The sequence below is a fragment of the Pleurodeles waltl genome, chromosome 1_2 (genome assembly GCF_031143425.1).
Source record: "Pleurodeles waltl isolate 20211129_DDA chromosome 1_2, aPleWal1.hap1.20221129, whole genome shotgun sequence".
NCBI lineage: Eukaryota > Metazoa > Chordata > Amphibia > Caudata > Salamandridae > Pleurodeles > Pleurodeles waltl.
Genome location: NC_090437.1, coordinates 243,203,275 through 243,221,270, shown reverse-complemented (window position 1 = coordinate 243,221,270; position 17,996 = coordinate 243,203,275). Strand labels below are relative to the sequence as shown.

The 17,996-nt window shown below is 44.6% G+C and overlaps 1 long non-coding RNA gene across 1 annotated transcript in view; it reads right to left on the bottom strand.

Annotated features, from left to right (window-relative positions):
* The window catches only part of LOC138295470 (uncharacterized), a 619,554-nt gene extending 602,353 nt beyond the window's left edge, over positions 1–17,201 (bottom strand). Inside the window, exon 1 of the long non-coding RNA XR_011203606.1 lies at positions 17,056–17,201. This is a non-coding gene — a long non-coding RNA (uncharacterized lncRNA). The remainder of the gene's footprint in view (positions 1–17,055) is intronic.
* Positions 17,202–17,996: the final 795 nt, after the last annotated feature.

The window sequence follows — 17,996 nt, the reverse complement described above, 5'->3', positions numbered from 1 at the left end:
CGGCTGCCTGACCTGTGAAGTGCGACAATGGGATGTGAGGTCAATGCGCTGGTGTGGCACACCGTGGCGGTAGGCGGTCGAAGACCGCGGCGCAAAGCTGCATTGGTTAACATTGAACCCTATGGGTCTCAGGAGCCAATGACGATGTGCGCCGGCGGTCGCGGTACGCACCGCCGCGGTACGCACCGCTGCGGGCGTGACCGCCATTTTCTATCTGCTTAATTACTCGATACCTGATCTTCGACAGGAGAGGACCTACACTGCAAGTGCTGCTGTGACCACGGTCTGGAAGAGACAATGGCTCATGCGACTGGGGAAAGGGCCCCTGCCTTCACTGCTCAGGAGTTGGAGAAACTCGTGGATGGGGTCCTCCCCCAGTATGTGCTACTCTACGGTCCTCCAGACCAACAGGTAAGTACACTGGGACCATGCTTTGTGGCCAATGCCTGTGTTGAGTGGGGTGGATGAAAGATGGTGGTGAGGGGAGATATTGAGGCATGCATCAAACTACAGATGAGAGCATGTGCCACATGGCAAGGGTGGGGATGGGGGGGCCACTCATATCGAGCATGCAGAAGGTGATGTTTATTCTTCTCTCCCTGTACATGTCACATAGGTCAGCGCCCACCAGAAAATCGATATTTGACGTGCCATCGCCAAGGACGTCTGGACCCTGGGGGTCCACCACAGACGGGGCACCCACTGCCGGAAGAGATGGGAGGACATCCGACGCTGGAGCAGGAAGAGGGCGGAGGCTCAGCTGGCGATGGCGTCCCAACGTGGGAGGGGTGCCAGTCGTATTTTGACCCCCCTGATGTCCCGGATCCTGGCGGTGGCCTACCCCGATTTGGATGGGCACGTGAGGACATCACAGCAGACACAAGGGGGTGAGAACACTCAAGCCCTGGTGACTTTGCGTGCAGTGGAGGTGTCTGGGTGGGGAGGAGGGCTGTGGGTATCCCTAGGCCAGGGCGATATCTGTAGGCTAGGCCCCTCCATAAGGCATGGCCCTGTGCCCCCACCCCCCACCTCTGTATGGTGCCAAGTACAGCTATTCATTGCCCTGTGTCATGTATGTAAGCAGAGGTCGCCCCTAGGCTTTTAGGCCATGTCCCACGGATTGCGTAGTCGACCCCAAGTGCGCGGCGTAGTGCAGGGGGCTTCTGTGTCTGTCCTGTCCGTCAACGGTGTTGCCAATGCATGCACTCAACATTTCTTTATTTTTCCCCGCCCCCCTTTTTTGTTGTCTTCCTATTCATTTGTGCATTAGCATCATCAGGCGGAGGAGAAGTGGCATCGGAGCACGAGGGAGCTGCATCTCACATGGCCATGGCGGGCCATGCAACTGAATCGGAATTCACCAGTGAGACGGAGGGCGAGGGGAGCTCCACAGCGGGGACTCGTGCGGATGTCAGTGACAGCGACTCGTCCTCTGAAGGGAGCTCCCTTGTGGTGGCGGCAACACCTGTGCCCCCCGCAACAACAGGTACAGCTGCCACCCAGCGCACCAGCACCACCCTCCCAGCTGCCCCTCAGCGTTTGCCCCGTGCCCGCTCACCCAGGAAGGTGGGCATCTCCTTCGCCCCAGGCACCTCAGGCCCTGCCCCAGTCACCCCTGCTGCCCTCAGTGAGGAGGTCATTGACCTCCTGAGGACGCTCATTGTTGGGCAGTCTACCCTTTTGAATGCCATCCAGGGTGTAGAAAGGGAGGTGCACCAGAGTAATGCATACCTGGAGGGCATTCATTCTGGTCAGGTTTCCCATCAGCGATCGTTCAACACTCTGGCCTCAGCACTGATGGCAGCAATTGTCCCTGTCTCTAGCCTCCCCCCTCCAACTTCCTCCACCCATACCCAATCCCCTGTACCTCTGCCTTTCCCAGACACACCATCAGACCAGCCTGCACACACCTCAACACCCAAGGGAAGCTCATCCAGACATAAGCACCACACATCACACAAGCATTCACACAAGCAACATCCACATGCAGACATACCAACATCCACTGCCTCCACTGTGTCCCCCTCCTCCTCGTCACCCTCCTCCCTCCCTGTCACGTCTCCACTCACACCTGCATGCACAACATCTTCAGCCACTACGTCCATCACCAGCACACACACCAGAACCCCCTGCACACGTGCAGTCACCGCCCCCACTACCATTCACACGTCCCCTGTGTCCTCTCCCAGTGTGTCTGTCACCCCCTCTTCCAAGCTAGACAAACGCAGGCAGCCACCCACCCACAGCCATCCACCTCACGACAGCCTCCAGCCCAAGCACCTGCACCCAAATACAGCAGACTTCAAACTCCTACAACCTCAACCTCTTCCTCCACTCCCATACCTACTACACCTACCCGTCCCTCTCTTCCTAAACTTATTTTCCTATCAAAACTTGACCTCTTTCCAACAACTCCCCCACCCCGTCCATCTAATAGGACTCCAGTCAGCACCTCAGCCACCACAAAAGCAGGCCCTGTGAAGACAGTCTGCCATGGACTGTGGAGTCCCCCACCCTCAAGGGCAGCCAGTTCAGTAGGGAGCCAAGGCACGGCCAGCCCACCTCCGCAAAAACATGCAAAGATTGTCAGTGGCCGGCGCGAGAGGCCTAAAACACCTGGGACCAAAATCCCTACCATGGCTCCGGCAGGGAGTGTGGTGCCAGCTGGCACACCGCCAAAGGTGGGGAAGGGCCACAGGCGAACAGGGAAGGCTGGGAAGGGCAGCACGCCCGACAAGACCGCCAGCAGCCCAGCTGTGCAGGAGGGCCCTGCATGCCCCATCCCAGGTGGGCGGGAGGACACCAACAGGCCCGGTACTGCAGCCCAGGAGGGCCCCACCAGGCCCATCCCAGGTGGGCAGGAAGGCGCAGCCACCCACAGGTCAGGTGGCGAATGACCTCCACGCCATGGGTGGATCCGCTGAACTGGGCACTCATCCGAAGCACAGCTGAACTGGGCACCGCCGTCACAAGCACTGCTGAACTGGGCACCGCCGTCTCAAGCACCGCTGAACTGGGCCCTTCATCTCAAGCACCGCTGTGCTGGGCCCTTCATCTCAAGCACCGCTGAACTTGCCCCTTCATCTCAAGCACCTCTGCGCTGGGCACCGCCGTCTCAAGCACCGCTGGCCCATTGGCGGAAGGGGCAGGCCCGCTTCTTTTTCGGGCAGGGCTGCATGAAGCACTCTGGGCACTAGTCCCCCTCCAGTACCAGTGGAGACTGATATTGACTTGAGAGACTGTGGCTTTGCACTCCCCAGGATGTAACAGTGGGCAAGCCACCCACTGTAGAGACTTGAGAGGCTGTGGCTTTGCACTCCCCAGGATGTAACAGTGGGCAAGCCACCCACTGTAGAGACTTGAGAGACTGTGGCTTTGCACTCCCCAGGATGTAACAGTGGGCAACCCACCCACTGTAGAGACTTGAGAGACTGTAGCTTTGCACTCCCCAGGATGTAACAGTGGGCAAGCCACCCACTGTAGAGACTTGAGAGACTGTGGCTTTGCACTCCCCAGGATGGAACAGTGGGCAACCCACCCACTGTAGAGACTTGAGAGACTGTGGCTCTGCACTCCCCAGGATGTAACAGTGGGCAAGCCACCCACTGTAGAACAGTGGGCAACCCACCCAATGTAGAGACTTGAGAGACTGTGGCTTTGCACTCCCCAGGATGGAACAGTGGGCAACCCACCCACTGTAGAGACTTGAGAGACTGTGGCTTTGCACTCCCCAGGATGGAACAGTGGCCATGGAGGCCCCTCGTGGATCTGGCGTTGTGGACTCATCTGGCTGAGGTGCCCCCCCTTCCCTTCCCCCTGAGGTGCCTGTAGTTTTGGTATCTGATGCCCCTGCAGTGTTCTCCACGTTGGAGTCAGGTATCCTGTGTGGGCTTTGCCCATGTGATTTGAGCCCAGTGGTCCACGAACAATGCCTGATACAAATATCGGACTGGACAATTTATGTATATAAAAGTTTTAGATGTGTGATATATTTTAAAGCCAGTCATACAATATATTCCAATGTTTATAATCATTTCCTTTTGTCTTTGCATTCTTCCGGGGGGTTTTGGGGGGGTAACTGTGATGTCTTGCTATGCATTGATGTGTGTGTTGTAATGGGTGAGGGTGAGGGTGGGTGTGTTGCACATGTGTGTCCCCGTAATTTTTTGCCTTCCCCCTCCCCTGTGTCGTAGGTGCAGTACTCACCGTTGTCTTCTGCGCTGGCGTTCGTGCTCCTGGTAGAGGAGCAGGATGACAATCACTGGGAGGATGTGGAGTACGGGTTCCATGCTGTCCAGATTCCTCGTGGGGTGTATGGAGGTGAGCGTTTTCCGTTTGAAATGGCTGTTTCCGCCGTGTTTTTATCGGCGGGGCTACCGCCCCGGAAAAGGTGGCGGATTGGTGGGTTGTGATAGGGTGGGCGGTACATTGTCTCCCGCCTGTCTGTTGGCGGTGACCGCCGCACTGTTTGTTTTTCCCACCGTGGCGGGCGGTGTGTTGAAGTGGCAGTCTCTGTTGGCGGTTTCCGCCAGGGTCGGAATTGCATTTTTTTTACCACCAGCCTGTTAGCGGTTTTGCCGCCGCTTTAACACCGACCGCCAGGGTTGGAATGACCCCCATAGTGTCTCCCTCCTATTCCTTCCAGTCTCAAGGCTTCCAGGCACCTAGCTGCAAGGATCTGTGAATTATAGATGGTATTCAAAAGGTTCCAGTTGCCAACTTAATTGCATTGCCTTTCCTACTTCCATATGTCTGCCGTGGACGAAGACTCGGTGGGTGTCCATAACACTTTGGTAACAGTAAGACACAGTGTGCTCACATACCTGTGTGGTAATAGGGGAAGCTCTGCTGCTTTGTAGAACATTTTCTTGCTGCATTATAATTGTTTAGAAACGTTTTGCCAGCTCAGCATTTTACCACACTGGGAAATTAAAAAAAGCAAATCTCTATTCTTCAAAATGTTGTACTCTTCTCTAGAATTATACAAAGTTGCCCATTGTTTATTATCATGGACACACATACTTCCCCTTTCCCTACACACACAGACATATAAATCGCTGTGGCACAATCGCCACTATAAAGGTGGCAAGTTACACTTTTCATTAGGAATTCAAAATCTTTTTTTGTATAAACTTTTGAAAACCCCGAATGAGGTTTATTGAATTTTCAAAAGCCTCCTGGAATGCATAGGTGGTTACACACATCAGATTTGATAAACCTTGTATTTTATATTTTCAAAAAAATCCGTTTTCAGCTCTATCCACATTAAAGCACAAATGTCTCAAAATACTGCATCAAATTCCACAATAGTGCTATTCACTTATAATCTACTTGGCGCACATCTACATTATCGCATAGTGCATGGTAAAAACAGTCTTTCACATTTTAATTGAAAACACTTTCATTGTGTTAAAGATATGCCAATAAATGTAGGTATGCACAGAAAGAATACATTCATATTCAAACAGTATTTGAAAAAACATTATGCTGACATCAACCCACCAAACCAAATTCTGCTTGGCAGATTACCATCTACTCAAAGTGATAGACACTTTCCTTCAAAAAGCAGAACAAAGTCGTTTGCCCCTCACTACAAGTTGATCATTAATTACAATGGGCCTGGTACAGGCGTTACCATGCATATCAGAATTTAGAGTTTCGTGGGAACACTGCTAATCCAATGTATTTCACTCAGAGATTTTACCTGTTGCAATCAGGCAGCGTTTCTAGTTGGAATATTGGTGAAAAATGTGCAGACATTTGCTCTGTAAATCCATTTCATACATTGTATTCCCCAAGAACTCATAACTCCAGAATTTACTAGGACCCCCTGTAACTTAAATTGTTAAATAAGTGGAAAACAGAGGAAAATAACAATTTTTTACAGGTCACTTATATGGAAGGTCTATTTGAACTAGGTGAGCCTATTCCAGCGAACATTCAGTCTAATTATTGTACATTCATACAACAAAGTGTCATTTTATGTCAATTTATTTTTCCTAGAGTGCCACCAGTTGAAAATGAACTAACAGTTGGTAGACCACGAAACAAATCCTTTACTAAGTACAGGTTTTCATTCTATGCTCTTTTCTATTTACCTTTATTAATAAAGATAAAACATCCTTGTTACTGGGGCCTACTGTATAATTGAAGAGAGTAGGGAAAGAGCTGGTCCACAGATCCACATGAAGAATTAAAAAGGAGGATTTTCTGAATTTAAGAGGGGCCTTTGTGGCCAATCGATCCCCTTTGGACGACTGCCTCTTATACCAGGCCTGTTTAGCAAACATCCATTCCACTTTGTCCATCTGACCATTCCCGTCCAATTTGATATCAACATTGGACTATAGAGGCACACGTATATGTAAATGGTAATTCATTCCTAAACATTTATTCATGTCCCTCCAGGTTGTCAGCATAGCTTTTATGGTAGGTAAGCAGGTGATGGTGGACAAATATTTGTGACTGTAAAGGATGCCTAGGCCAGGAGGTGCATTCCAAGAAGAACCCTTTATGGATATTCACAATGGTTGTTTGGTACTATCATCTAAAACATATAGGGGCATATTTAAGAAAAGTGGCGCTGCACAAAGTGCCACTTTTCTTGCACCCTTTCGTGCCCCCCTAGCGCCACCATGTGTGCATCATATTTAAAATACGTCTCACAGTGGTGCATGGTAGGAGGCAATAACATCTTTTTATTGACCCTATTGATGTAATTTTGGCGCTACTACTGCAGAGTACACAGGTGCCCACTGTATTCAATGGCATGTCCCCTTTTAATGCCTGCTCTATGCAGGTGTTAAAAGTGCCAAAACAATTATGGAAGGAAATCTGTTAGATTTCCTTGCAACATTTTTTCGCCCCCCCGCCAACGGGGGAATGCTCCCTTTGCATACATCATGCCTGGCACAGACATAATGTAGCGCAAAGGGTTAAAATGCATGCATTGCAACACCTTATAAATATTAGTGTAAAAAAATGACGCCAATGTGGCAATAGAATGGCGCTAGTGGCTCTTAAATATGCCCCATAGTTGTGATAACTGGTGAGCTGTGTCTGGTTGGTGGAGCACTCCCACTTTCATGTTTATGTGTAATTTCGAGGGTTTAAGCTTGGGCTTCCTGCCTGCCCACATAGCGTCTTTGATGCATTTTTTTCTTGCACATAGGAGCTGTTTAGGGATTTGGATTGGTACCATTCCTAGAACATAGTTGAAACTGGTGGCCGTCACCATTTTCCCCACATACACTGTGCCCCACAGCGGGAGACGTGGTAAGGACCAATTTTTCCTCTCATTTTTTTGTACTGTTTGCAGCAATCAAGGTTCTGCGTGCACTGCAGCCAAGGTTATGAGAAGAGATGGGATTACTGAGAACGAAAGTGAGCCCCATAGTCTGTGCTGACTTCTTGATTTCAGGCTCAACCTACCTATGGCTCAAGGCTTCATTGTAGCAGAATTTCTAGTCACTCCCTAGTTCTTCAGCTGGGGATATCCTCACACTGTTCACAAGCTGACAGAATTTAGGATCTCTAAAATGTTACAATACGGATGGTAATATGAGATATATATATTCCCAACTCTTCTAATCATATCATCTCTTCTCCTCTCCGATGCTCAGTGTTATCTTTATGGTGGTTCTTCTCCTCCCCTTCCTGCTTTTATTTTACTCTGCCTTTTCAAGTCACATCTTCTTTCTACATTCTCCCAAAATGCCTCATTCCATCTCCACTTGCTTCGAGATCTCTGTTTTTCTCATTCAGCTATTCATCACTTTCCCTTTATTTATCCAATGTTGCCCTGTACTGCCTTCAAATTGACTTATCAATTTTATCACTTGCACGAATTCTCTCTGCAGATTTGTATTACCTTTTCACCCTTTTCTGCACCTTGTACCACCTCTTCCCACTTTCCTTCCTTCTCATTTTCACATCTAGCCCTATCCATTAAGTCTCATCCACTGCTTCAATCCATTCTTTCCGTCTACGATCTCCCTCTGACACTTTTTGTTAGGATTCTCCTTCTTTGCAACACTCTTTTGCCTTTACCCTACACATATTCCAATATCTTGTTCATATCAGTCTTTCACACTGCCCCACTTCACTCCTATCTGCTATCCTTCCCATCCCTTTCACATCTTTCAAGCTTTTTCTCCCTTCATCCCTGTTTCTTTCTTTCATCTCTACACTATTCCATCTCCTTTAAAAATTATCTTCTGTCTTGCTCCTCTCAAACTGCAGCAGTTTTTCCCTAGTTCACAACCTTGCCCCAATTTCAGTTCAGTTGACTGCACACTTGCCATCCTCTCCTAGGCCTCAATACCTAGATAGTATGATGGAATAGTTGCCATAACCAGTGCTTAATTTGAGTCAGTGTTTGCCGATAGGGGGCACCAGCACTTATTTTCCTGCAACAGATATTTACCGACAGGAAGAGAGGGAGAAACAAAGATTGGAAAGACAGACGAAGAGAAAGAAGACAAAAACATAACAAAGAGAGCACGAAAAAGTGCCAGGGAGTGCCTGGAAGTAGATTAAAGACCACCAGCATTGGTATTCGACACTCTAACATTTAGTTGCACCACCCGTCAGCATCTGAGCAGAGCTCTCAGCACAGGCACTCTTTTTTCACAATTTAAGTACTGGACAGAAGCTATATTTCTGCCCCCTTGAAAACTGTCTTGATCCGTGGTTTAATTGGGATGGAATTTGTGGCATGTCTGCAGAAGGGAGTGGCACTGAATTCTTTATAAGAGGCACGACCAATGTCAGTAAGGCCTAATACATGTGGACTATATTCTGTGGTTCTCAAACTCAAGACAAAAACTAAAATCAATGAGCAAAAAACGTTAAATACTTTATACAAGACTCTTATACAAGACCACTGGCAGTAGTGAGACATGTATTTTTCAGGTGAAATGCTGCTGTTTTAAAACATTTTTAAGAAAAGAGATCAGCAGCAACATACTACTACACATAAATATTTTTGTGTTCCTCTATTTAAAAGAGATAGCTCGTTCTATAACACTGCATACAAGAGCGTCATAGATACTAATTTGATTTATTTTATCAAATAATGGAGCAGTAACAGGCAATTAGGCCCATATTTTATTTATGGGCCTTGTGGTGCAGGGTTGCCCAGCAAGTCACCTTGTTGTGCTACTGTGCGTCACAGGGAAAGGGCAGGAATGTGCTGTACTTATCCAATACTGCACATTCCTGTCCTTTCCCCCTGCACTGAGGCACAATGGAATGCCTAGCGCCAATGCAGGCACCCTTACACCGTTGTGCAAGGGTCCCTGCATTGCTTGCAGGATTATTTTGTGCAGGAAGGGGCATCTTCCTGCACAAAAACAATCCTAAGAGGCTTTTTCCACTTTCTGTGTGTGATGCAGAATGCAGCACACAAAAGGGGAAACAACAAGGAGAAACAAACATATTTCTCCTCATTAGGCCTCTCCTGGAGAGGCATATCTTTTTGGGGTATTCCCAGGTTTACAAGTTCTTGTAAATCTGGGAATGTGTCAAAATCCATGAATGTTGTTTGGGAACACCCACGTAACACCCATGGAAATGCCTTCCTGGTGCAGAGCAATGTAACGCATCCACGTTACATTACTCATGATTTATGAAGCAACGCAGGGCTACGCAAGTTTGCCTTGTGTGACTTCCTAAATCTCACCTCAGGTTTGCGTCACCCTTGCACCACATTGTGTGGTGCAAGAGTGTTGCAAACCATGCCATAAATATGGCCCTTAGTGTTTGAAATGACGCGGAAAAAATATGATGCCTAACAGATGTACTTTATACTCACTACTTCTACTTTGGATGTTACACAGGTTTTTAGTCTTTACTGCAATGGTCATGTGAAAACTAAAACATCAGTACCAATACCAGATAACCTCTTGTCACCCATTTTTCTAGTCGTGAGCTTTCCTTTAACAAACGAATGTATTAAAGAAGTTGTAGTTGTAGCACATTTAAAATGTACCAATCTAACTAACATTTTCACAACATAGAATACTAAATGTTCAAATCAGGACTGGATCCCAGTATCTTCAACTGCATCGAGTCATCTGGTAGCTTTACTTGGTGAGGACCACAGTGTGAAGGGTTAAGAAAACTTCCCTCAAGGGGCAAGCAGTCACCAGAGTCACTTACAGACAAAATATCAAGTGTCAGCAGCAGCCAAAGGCTGACAGATCAGCATCATCTTGCGAGGCCCAGCACCTCTCACAGAGAGGTTAGAAATGTACAGTGAGAACAGTACCTTTCACAGGGTGCATGGGGAGCAATGTCTAGTGAGGCCCAGCAGCTTGGCGCTAGAACCAATATCTCTAATAAGGTGTGATGCCTGTAACATGCAGATAAGCGACAGTACCTTTGGAGGGGCGTGGGAAATGTTGTGCAGAAATATGCAGCGAGTGCAGGCCTGTAAGTAGAGAGCACCTACCATTGCTTAGTACCTGCAACCACTAAAAACGAACATTGAAAAGGATCTCTACCGTGCCTATATTCATGTACTCTACGTTAAATGCAAAAACGGTGGTTTCTTTGTTGACATTACGTACAAAGACCCATACTGTTCCTAGTCAGCATGAAGGTAGTCTTTACATTTCTCACATTTTATATCGAGGTCGATGGAATATTTGTGCTTATATTTTGGGCATATTTCTTTTTTTCCCAAATGTGTTTCTGTCGTTTTGCTTTTCATGCAAAATATGAACCTTGTTTAGCACATACTCTAAACTGAGTCAGCTCTTCGTGAGTTCATAATGTGAATGGGTGTTCATTGTTGGACTATTGAGAGATTTGGAGCAGCTTGGGGCTGGAGGAGCAGCTTGCATATCACGGGAAAAGTGGGAGACAGCCTAGGTAGAAATTGTATGTTGGAGTTTTTCTGTAATGTAGGTGTTTGCAAAGCTGCGGATAGTGAAATAGAGTTCCAAATTCTGGGTCCTTAGTAGTGGAGAGCACCTCCACCCATCATGAATCTCTTAATATTAGGCATGTGAAACACGAACTGAATGGTGAAGCACTGTGATCCTGTAGGTACATATTTCTGAAAGATGTTTATAAGGTGAGATTTGGTATCATCATAATTAATTTTGGTGGATGCAACTTTAAATTGCTCCCATTGCTTCACTGAGAGCCATTGCAGTTTATTTCTGCCCTCAGCTACTGGCTGAGATTTCCTTAATTCCAGACACAACTCTGGTGGCTAGGGTTTGAATACATTGGAGCTTCTTATGGGCAAGTTCAGAGATTCCAAGGTAATGGCCATTACATTAGCCAATCCTGGTCAGGCTACGTGCAGACACTGGAATGCAGTTTTTTGGGAAGGGATATCCTTTCCTAGCATTCAAATGACCAGGAAGAAATTGGAGGGAACAGCACCAATATGATGCACATGACAACGTTCTTCAGTGACCAAAAATCTCACAGCTTTGACCTTTGGAGAAGGAAAAATGAGGTAGACTGAGTGAGATAGGCCAAAATGAGCACGGATCAAAAAAAGCTTGGTCTTGCTACCACTGAGCTTTTGGGATGAAGACCACCATCCATGTCAGGATGCCTAAGAAGCAGTTGCTTACAGGAGTGAGGAAGTTGGGAACATCTTGAGCAGTTTAACTAGAATCTATGATCCGCATACATGACGGTCTTGTAGTTGTGATGTTCAATACTACAAAAAGTGGGGCCATGTAGACTTTGAAAAGAAAGGGAGAAAAGAGGATTGCTGGTGTATTCTGCATTTAACTTTATTGCTGAGAGCCCTGTACTGTGGAAAAAGTTAGACTTTGGGCGTGGTTGATCAGAGAAGAGCAATTTAGTGACTTTTCCGTGGATGCAAGTTCTTTCAATGTGCCCAGAAGAAGCATATCCGTCTTTGTCCTAAATACGTCTTGGGTCATCCAAGATTAGTAGGAGGGCAGATTCGTAACCTTTACAGGAACAAAGGTTATGCTTCCAGGAGTCAAGTACTGTGTTGTCTTCAAGGAAGTTGGCAAGTTGTTCGCTAACACAATTCTCCACTACTTTGTCCAGTGCTGGGAGATGGGTACTAGGGCAATAGATTTCGAACTCGAATGCCAATGTTAGCTTTTTATCAAGGGTGTAATTTTTCCATAGTTTGGCCATACATCCTAACGTTAAACAGATGCAAAATATTTCTGTATTCTGACTGCCTGTACTAGGTGTAAGGGATTTCAGGAACGAGATGGAGCTGACATCGTTAAGAGAGTCTGATTTGAGACAGTTTAGCTAATTAAGAACCACATCTAAGGTGATGGGGTCCATTGGTTGGTCTTGGTTACTGTATGGGCAGATAGGGACTGATGTCAGATGTTCATCAAGGAAGCAGAAAGAATATGATATATGCTGTGCATTTTGAAAGTGAAATCATCATGTGTCTGTTTTGTCAAATATGTCCTACAGTAGGAAATAAAACTCAGGGTAATCATGTTGTCTAGATAACCGAGAAATCGAATTCAAATTACTTGTAATTGATTTAAGAGAGGTATACATAGGAAACATGCATTCTGGAGAAGTAACATTGTCAACCTATTTCTAGATTAAAATGTTAAGATCTAATGATATAAACGTTTTCAGTGAACCCTCAGAAACCTTGATATTCAATCTTATTGGTGACTTCTACTGATTTGTGGTATACACCTTCTGAGCAGTCCAATATTTTCCTTAGTTTTGAACACTTACATGTAAATGTAGAAAGGGCAAATCATTATTTTAAGGATGGCATATGGGACAGTTGGAGAATCAAAGACCTGTAAAACGCCACATTAGCGCCATGCTTTATGCTAGTGTGGTGATGGAAGGCCAAAAACACTATCCCGTATTTACAAAGTGGTGCAATGCTTGCAGTGAGCCACTTTGTAAACCATTACGCCACATTATGCCTGAACCAGGTATAATGTATGCAAGGGGGCGTTCTGGCACAATAGGGGCTGTGAAAATGCTGCAAAGAAATCTATAAGATTTCTTTACGTCATTTTTATCTGCATTTTTTAACGCCTGCAAGAGCATGTGTTCAATGGGCCTCTGGGTGGTTTGCAGGATTAGCGTCATAATTTTTTACACTAATCCTGCAAAGCTAATTTCAACAGTTCAGAACAATTGTTTTGGCTAACATGTAGACTTTTAAATTAACATCACATATTGAAATAAAAACTACGATCTGTAAACGTTTCCCCAATTAGTAATGCCACAGTTAACAGAGTCGCTTAAATCAATGAACTGTCTGAGTATGTTTGCGTATCTTGTATCTCTCCAAAGGGATGGTGCATTTTCCTCAAACAAAAATATTTTCATACATCATGTCTTTCGCTAGAATTTATTTTTAGAATTTAGGATTTATTTTATTTCAGTTTACTAAAATGTACTAGTATACACTTTTAATCTAATGCAGTTTCTAATTGTGCTATTCTCTCCTGGTATTTAAACACAAAAATATCAAAAGCAGTGCATGAAAAATGGAAGCTGAATTTGGAAAATCCTTGCTTTTATTTTTAGAAATAAAATTGTCATTATATTGTTAGAGAGCATGAGGATATTTCCTTCTGTGTCCTCGAGTTGTTGGCAGCAATTCAGACAACCATAGGGCATAGGCAAAAACTGGAATTTTCTGAATATTTTGACTCACCCTTTGTAAAATAAAATATATCGAGTTCATAGCCAGTAGAGTTTTTTTTTTTTTTTTAAATAACAAGTTTGGAGTAGGTCAAGTTGTATACCTTTACCCGCTTCAAGTTAATACAAAATGATGCTGAGTTTTCAAAAACAAACTTTAAAAAAAAATTAATGATTTATTTCACAATCCACAAAGATTTTTTTTTATTTCTTTTCTAGAATCTCTCCTTTCTCATTAAATGCAGTTATTTTAATTTTCTTGTCATTACCTACTTTAGTTACAACACAAAAGGTGAATATGTGCTACTCCAAAGTAGACACTCCTTTAAGAAAGATAACATGTCCTTCTTGAATTACTGTGTGTTGCACTGATCCTAAATATCAACAGGGAGGAAATTACAAATGCAAAACAGCATGTATACGATATGCTGCAATTTTTTGGTTCATCTGAAAGCCTTTCAACATATGCATTCACCATTTCTGGCTGATATTTGGTGCTTGCAGTTTTTTAGATAGAAATGTATCATAGTGGCTGTGTCGCAGACTTCAGGGTCGAAGATCCTGCGTGTGAATCTTGGCTTCCGTGATTGGTCAATATGTGTGCTTCTGAGATCACCACTTTATGTCCCCCGGTCGAGGTTTCTTTAGCTACACTGTGTTTGACAACTACAAATAATTCATTTTTAGTGTGCATTACATACAAATAAAGGACCTATTTTATACTGCTGTAATGTAATGCTTCTAACTCCTCCCTTCACAGTCTTTCCACGTTCATTATAATGTATGTAGCTCCCAAAATATCACATATGGAAACAAGCATTTTCAATGCAATAGGTCTTGCATGTGCTTGAGTTAGAGCTATTGGCGTTGTAAATTCATAACTGGACTTTTCTTGCCACACAAATTGGTCAACTCTGCCTCCTAATTTCGTCTTTTCTTGCCAAATAATTCCAGTGGCTCTGCATATAACTAAAGAACTTCCATTTACCTTCTTCCTCTATCTGCAGCAAAAAATGAAAATGTTGCCATTTAGCATCCTAATTTAAACCATTAGCAAAAACAACACCTACTGGCTCTCATAACTGAATAATGTATTTAATTTGCTTTACAAACACAAAAGAGGTTTGCACAATATTAATGTACGTTTTAAGTACACCTTTATTGTGTAAGCACTAGTGCATCTTGTTCACACACTTGATAAACCAACCTCTCTCCCCAGAATTTAAGGAGGCTTGGATTGGTCTCTCCTTCCTTTGTTTGATGTTCTATTGTTGTTGCTCCACCTACCAAAAACATATGAATGAAGAGGATGTTGTTTGGTTTAAAATAGGAATGTTCTATGGTTTTAAGAATGTTGGGGTTGAATGTTCTAAAAATGTTTATGTTTTTAATGGGATGGGTTGGGAGAATCCTCTGAGACGGTTTATGTAGCAGGAGGATAGGGACGTGCGATGCCTGTGGGTTGGAGCTCCACGAATAAACTTGTACAAGGAACAGCTGTTTCAGAGTTGTGTGTGTGTTTACCCTACACAACAGCAATCTGCCAGTTGCGATGTAAATGCATGCTCCTTACACACAAAACAGCTGAGATTCTGTGAGAAGTGATAGCTTAGATTGTGACACAGAGCTTAGAAATTGCATTAGTGAGGCAAAGCGCTATATAAAGCAAGATAGTCCCTTTCCCTTGGGTCTTGTAACAGAGCCCTGTAGCTCCATTTTCTGGGCTTGGTATATTACTTTATAAAGTGCTGGTGTAAACTTGTTGTCAGGAGCTAACAGGCATTTTACGTGGAAACAGAACGGCTGTAAATGATCACAACAGTGATTCAGATCAGCCGCAGTCATAATCAATGGCTTTCAAAGACAATCTGGAGATAAACATTAAGTGCAGGCCCCCTTTAATTGGATTTCTGTCAAAAAGTGTTTTGATAAAAGTCCTTGTACAAAGTAGGGAAAAAATAACTAGAAGCAATATGTTAGTGGTATGCATGATGTTTATAACTGCAGAGAAACCTAACTTCAGAAGGAGACGTTAGAGAAACAATCTGTATAGCACCAGCATCTGTTCTCCTTTACCGTGCAAGCTTGATGGATGGGAGGGCCAGAGGAGGCATGGTTGGTGGGGTACAGCGGTGTAGGGCAGGACAGGGAAGCAATACTGGGGGAAGTGGGGAGGAAGGTTTGGGCAAAACTAGAGATAGTGGGAAGGAGTGTAGAAAAGCACAGACGGCTTGGGCAGACAGACTGCAGACCCATGCACTGTTAGAGAGTGCATTAGTAAAAGTAAAAACAAGCACCTTCATGTATGTTTGTTATATGGCACTGAACCCAGTGATGTGAACCAGTAACCCATGAAATTCCTTTCTTTTGTTGTGCACACTTTCAGGCAGCCAGAAAACCCCACCATAAACCTCATAATAACAACTGCCCCCAATAAAAAAAACAAGTTCACACTTTATAAAACTTCAGTGTGGCATGTCCGCCACTGAGCACAGAGAGATAAAATGAATGAGTAATGTTGCAGGTGGTTAAAAATATATGTGGGTAGGAGGTGAAGTGGGGTGTGAAGCCCCTGAGGTCACCTCTGTCCCGGTGATTTGGAGCCCTGCTGAATAAGCAGCAAGGAAGGTCGTCATCATCACAGTTTCATTTTCTGTAATATGCAAGTTAACACTAAATAAAGTAAACATATGAAATATGCTTCTGATTTGTAGCACACAATATTACTCATACTGCACTAAACAAGCTAAGCTGTTTCAGAGCATTATTCTAGGCAATACCATGTTTCCTTACGTTTTTGTGGCATGGCTTATTAGCAATAATGAATTTCTGAAAGAGCGCATTTCAAAATAATAACACTGCAAACACTGTCAGATTCACAGTATCCAATCAAACGTGCTTATTTTATAATATGCAAAAAATATATATTTAATGCACAAAACACAGTAAGCTTCACATAGGAAGTAACAAACAGTGAAGAGGAATACGGGGTATTTAGGTGGTGGGAGTGAAGGGCAAGCCACAAATTGGAATGTAACGCAACAACAAATCAAGTTTGCACTATATAAAACTTCAGTGCGGCATGTCCGACACGGAGGACGGAGATAAAAGATAAAAAATGTGTCTACCTGGTAGTCATACAAAGTGCTCAAATACCACTGATCAAGTTTGCGCTGCATCAAATTTATAACTGCCTTGTACTCCATCAGCACCAGTGCGAACAAGAGAGACAAAATAAATGTAAACAAGTCCAAAGCAGTCATCTCGCCAGACCACTGAACAATGGGGTTCTTGCATCGAAAGACCCGGGCCCGATTTTGAGAAATAAAACATTACTATGCACTGGTACGTTATCCTGACAAGCAGTGTAACAAATAGTTTGAAACAAGTAGCAAACATATACACACAGACCTCTCCGTTATTATCCATGTAACAGGATCAATGCAAAGCGTTGGACTGCAGGAGGGAGGAAAGGAAGGACAACACGAGAGCCAGGGCAGTTTCCAGGGACCCCTTAAAGAGGCAATGCTACCTATAGCCTTGTGGGGCCCAGAGCTGCCCTCATAGTGTTTTCTGTACATTTCTGTGCCTCTTTCTCATTTTTTACAGTGTATTTAGTGTCTGCAAATAAATTGCAAGTTGCATTTTCACTGTATTTGAATGCAGGCTTGTGGGATCATCGCACTGTCAGTCACTAATCAGCAGGGCACTCTCTTGAAGCAGCACGGATAGGAGCACAGCAGCCGGTCTTTTACGGCTATGTCAGAGGCAAAGAGGAAATTAAAGCTCTCCATTCCAAGCCAAACGTGGGAGCTAAGATAAAGGAAGGGGACTGGAAAAAACCCTCTCTGCTGTTGGTTTTCTTTGCAGAGGGAGCTGGTGGGGAGGAGGAACTGAACACGCACCCACTGTGTAAGACCAACATGCAAGTTCTAAACAAAAAATGTCCCCTACAGAAGAGATAAACAGGACATAGCATAATTATACAGTACTTTGTGCTGCTCCCAAAGAGAAAACGGCAGGACAAAGAGGCAAAACTGACAATTAGCAGGCAAGGATTTTTGAAGGACTCTGGATCCAACTAATGAAATCTCTTGAATTCGCTTAAACCCATATTATAAGTATACTTAAAAGTATACAACATGTTGAATGCTACGCTAGACCTAAAAAGACTGCTGTAGCCTCAGACAGTCAAGTTCACTATATAGCGTGATATAAAGGCTGATTTCCAACTGTGCACACTCCTGAACCTGGGCCTTAGATTGACATTTTTAAAGTTTGGTAAAGTGATGTTTGCAGCCTCTTTCTGGCTTATCCAGAAAAAGCTGATTGCCTGCAGTGCATCAGGCAGG